General features: G+C 44.5%; 1 pseudogene; it reads left to right on the top strand.

The window, feature by feature from the left end:
* The first annotated feature begins 1,942 nt into the window (after positions 1-1,942).
* LOC101447980 (kelch-like protein 12 pseudogene) lies at positions 1,943-3,720 on the top strand (annotated as a pseudogene).
* The last annotated feature ends 1,026 nt before the right edge of the window (positions 3,721-4,746 follow it).

Below are 4,746 nucleotides of genomic sequence, written 5' to 3'. Positions count from 1 at the left end.
GGCCAGCACACCACATGGTTCAGGAGGCCCTGGGTACTGAACCCTGGACCTCCTCTATGGTAGGTGGACACTCTATCAGTTGAGTCACAACCACTTCCCCAGAGGGCAATTTTAGAGCAGTTGAACTATCCTGTATGACACTGTAATGAGAGGTAGGTATCATTATGTATTTGTCAAACCCATAGAACTCTAAGACACAAACAGTGAACGGCGGGGGGAGGAGGGGGATTTAAATAAATAAATAAATCTTAAAAAAAAAAAAGATGACCCAACAAAAACAAACAGATTCCATGCCGCTGATAACGACAGAAGCGGACATGCAGCAGATGGACATGCAGCAGATGGACACAGAGAACAGACAACTGGGGCAGGGAGTGGGGAAGGGGAGAGAGAAAAAAAGATGTGATGTAGCAATGATACTGAATGCTCCTTTCCACCAGGAAGCAGAGATATAAAGGACAAGCTCTCTGTGGATCACAAGATCCAGATTTGACTCTGTCTGGTGTGTATATGTTGCTATATTCTTTCTGACAGAGAGCAGAAATATCCTGAATTTGTTTTCTACCTTCATTTCTACTTTGTCTTGTATCTCTAACTCATTTTGAGAAAGGAGGATATTTGAGAGATTACTTAGAAAACAGACTGAAATAGAATAGTCTTTTAAAAGAAACATGGTGATATTTGCAATTTGATTTATTTACCCATTCAGGAGGGCTCCCACTCTTGCCCTCCCTGCCTTGCACAGCTCTCTGCACCAATCTCCTGGAGGAAAGAAGCGGGATGGAAACTGTGGGGACCCGGGACCCAAACGGCATATAGAGCAGTTAATGGAACACAAGCCAAGTGAATTTAGATCTTGAAACAGTTTGCTTTGTTCCTGGGTTTTGAGGAGTTAAGGGTCCAGGGTCTGGATATAATTTGCACATGGGATACAAGGTATCTCCTTGAGAGACAAGTCCACTTAAAATCAGATATGACCCACGCGGGGATTAACCCACAGCCCTGGCCTTACCAACACCACACTGAACCAACTGCGCCAGCTGGCTCATGAAAACCTCTGCTTTTCAGTATTCTCAAAGATGTAAATTTGTCAGTGGGTATTTACAATTTAAACTAAAAATGAAAAACATTCTCTTAACACAAAAAGAAAAGATTGAAACAATGTTGGTTTTAAATGATGTTCACAAAGTTGAAGGAGGATGCTTACATTTTTTTCCAAGCGAGACTTTTTGCAGGGGAATCCATGCAAATACCTACCGCTCTCTAAATTACTTGGAATAGGCTGAAGCGGCAAGAAAGCAAACCCATGAACTACCAGCTAGTCCTGGACAGAGGATTCTCTTTTAGTATGCATAGAACTCAATCACATGAAATATATATAGGCATAGATAGTTTAAAATGAGTGGTTCTTTCTTTCCCCACATCCCACTATTGCAAACACTTTTCATGTCCATGAATATTCACCATATCCCATCAGTGTCATGAGAGCTTTGGACATATGTAGAAACACTTGGTCAAAAAATATGTGCCTTGGCAACTTTGGTAGACATTGTCCTATTGCGCTTCAGAAGAGCTGGCCAGAGCTTTTTCTTTTTTTTGTTTCTTTTAACTATGTTGAAGACAAATAAGTAGACTACATTCACATTGTCTACAATTCCTTTTCTCTGAATTCCCTGCTCAGAATGAAGCAAATCTAGATAATCAGTGGAGATGCAGAGGAATTTTCATGGGTGGATGTTTAATTCTGTTGTATGACCTCTCAGGAAGGTGAGGCTTAAATGCAGTTAATGATGTTTGCCAAACAAAGTGGTAAGACAGGTGAGAGGAAGAAAGGCTGAGAGAACAGCTAGGATAAAAGGCCAGCAGTGACCTCTGTTTGTGCACCGCTAAGAGAACAATATAGGTCAAACAGCTGAGAGCAGAGGAGTTGAGAGAGGCTAGCATGTCTGGAGACCAAGGCTGTGCTTCAGAAAGGTGAGGGGAGAGGGTTAGGGGCTGATGCTATGGGGGGAGAGAACATGTAGATGATGAAGGACCCTCCGGTACAACTCAATATCTTCACCAGGCTGTATTTGATGGTAAAATGGGGTTCTAAAAAAAAATAGCAACTTTTCATTGATCTACATCAGGTGTAAACTAAGAAGGAGAGTCACTCTCTTTATAGGACAAGTTAAGAAAATTTTATTTAGCATTTTATTAGAGCCTCTGGGATGGGCCAGGGGCGATTCTGCTCCTCCTTAGCCTCTTGTTAGCTCTGCGCCCCACCCCTCCACCACACTGGGGACAGGCCCAGCTCGACTGTGTGGGCACAGGAGCAGAGTAGCAGGACCCAAGAATTCCTTTCCCTCTTTCTCCTTATTGCTTGGTGGGAGGCATTATGGCCCCCAAAGGTGTAATGACAAACACTCCTGCTAAGTCTATCTGCAATTCAAAGAATTTCCTCAGGAAGAGCAGTACCCTCTGTGATGTGCCATTGAAAGTGGAGCAGAAAGACTTCCCTGCCCATTGTGCTGGCAGCCTCCAGCGATTACGTCTGGCCAGGCTCACTAGTGAGATTTCAGAAAATGGGAAACCTTGTGCTGATAGTCAAGGTCTAACTCACTCTACCATGGAAATCCTGTTGGACTTTGTGTACACAGAAACAGTACATGGGACAGTGGAGAACGTGTGGGAACTGCACCCGGCAGCCTGCCTGCGTCAGCTGAAAGGTGAGAAGCAAGCCTGCTGCCAGTTCCTAGAAAGTCAATTGGATCCTTCTAATCGCCTGGTTAACAGGGATTTTGCTGAAATTCACAATTGTGTTCACCTGATGCAAGCAGCTGAGGTCGTAGCCAGAAGCATTTTCCTGACATGGTACAGCATGAAGAATTTATTCTTCTACATTCAGGAGAGATGGAAAACCTAGTCAAGTGTGATGAAATTCAGGTGGATTCTGAAGAGCAAGTCTTTGAGGCTGTCATCAATTGGGTGAAGCATGCTAAGAAGGAGCAAGAAGAATCCTTGCCTGACTTACGACAATGTGTCCGAATGCTCCTGCTGACCCCCAGGTACATCACAGATGTAATAGATGCTGAGTCTTTCATTGTAGTTTACAATGCTGAGACCAAGTAGGGGAAGAAAAGAAGTATCATCTGAGACCTGAACTCCAGTGTCAGATGCAGGAACCCCAGACAAGGGCTCATCTAGGAGCCAATGACGTGCTTCTGGTAGTTGGGGGCTTTGGAAGTCAGCAGTCTCCCATTGACGTGGTGGGGAAATATGACCACAAAGCTCAAGACTGGAGCTTTTTGCCAAGTATGACTCAAAAGAGATGATATGTAGCCTCCATGTCCCTACATGACTGGATCCATGTAACTGGTGACTATGATGGCCATTCTTGCCCTAGGTCCGTGGAATGTCTAGACTACATAGCAGATCAGGATGGGGTCTGGTATTCTGTGGCCCCTATGAATATCTAACAAGGACTTGCTGGATCTACCACCCTGTGAGAAATGATCTATGGATCTAGAGGCTTTCATAGGGGCAGCCTTCATACCAGTGTGGAGCAATATGACCCAACATTGACCAATGGAGCTTGCTGGGAGACATGCAGACAGCCCAGGAAGGTGCCAGACTTGTGGCAGCCAGTGGAGTATCTACTGTCTTGGAGTATATGATGGGAATTTAACTATATTAAATTCAGTTAGGAACTATGATCCCTACACAAGACTATTACACTAATGGCCATCATGCTCATTCATATGATGGGTGTGGCAGTTTGAGATTATCTATGAACCCCCAAAAAGAGAAGGGTTTTGTTTGTAAATTGGTCTGTTCCTCTCGGAGTGATACACTTCATGTTAAATTTTGCTGAGATGTCTTTGATTAAATTTTGTTAAGATTAGGGCTTTGACTCAACCACCTCAGTAGGGCATGATTCAGGGTTGAGTCCGTGCCCCCTTGGCAGGCTATATAAATGGACACTCACTCAGGAAGACACCCAGAAGACAGAGGAAGAGAGGAGCTCCACGGTACATGGCGAAGGAGAGAACTTTGACCCTGTGACCCCAGGAAGAGAGATGAGCCATTAGCCTGATAGTTTACAGCCTGCCCTTGTGAAGAGACCAGAGCAGCTGAGAAGGCCCAGAAAGAAACAAGCCCTATTCCAGCCTGTAAGGAGAGAGAGGAAGGCTGAACCCTTGCAGAGATCACCTACCATCTTGTTTCAACAGGTGGCAACATACTGGAGAGAAACCAACCTTGAGTTGGACTTCTTAGGGCCTTGTAACTGTAAGGTTTTACCCCAAGTAAATACCCTTTCTAAAAGCCAGCAGATTTCTGGCAGTTCTCATCGCACCCCTTTGGCTGACGAATACAGTGGGAATTCTCTGCTGAGCAGCGTTGAATATCATGACCCTATCATTGACACTGGGAAGTAGGGACAATCATGGGAACCCAGTGCTGTGAGGCTGGAGTGTGTTCTCCGGGAGAAGTGATCATTGTTGGAACGCCATCCAGAGCTAGTGACAAGTTTGAGGGACAATTTGAGGGAGAAACAGGATCCTTTTCAGAATGTCTATTTCCCAATGTGTGTATAGGGTGATTACAAGCATGGCTCATTGATGATTGTACTATTTGACATATACTCTCCCTCATGCCAATAATTGTCCAAGAGAATGGTGAGTAAGCAACATTCAAGGAAAAAAATGCACATGGAATGCATGTGAGATACCATGATCATCCCTTCTCCATGGGGAAGACATTGTC

The sequence above is a fragment of the Dasypus novemcinctus genome, chromosome 22 (assembly GCF_030445035.2).
Source record: "Dasypus novemcinctus isolate mDasNov1 chromosome 22, mDasNov1.1.hap2, whole genome shotgun sequence".
Classification (NCBI taxonomy): Eukaryota; Metazoa; Chordata; class Mammalia; order Cingulata; family Dasypodidae; genus Dasypus; species Dasypus novemcinctus.
Note: the sequence above shows the minus strand (reverse complement) of the source record. Positions and strands in the feature narration are given on the sequence as shown.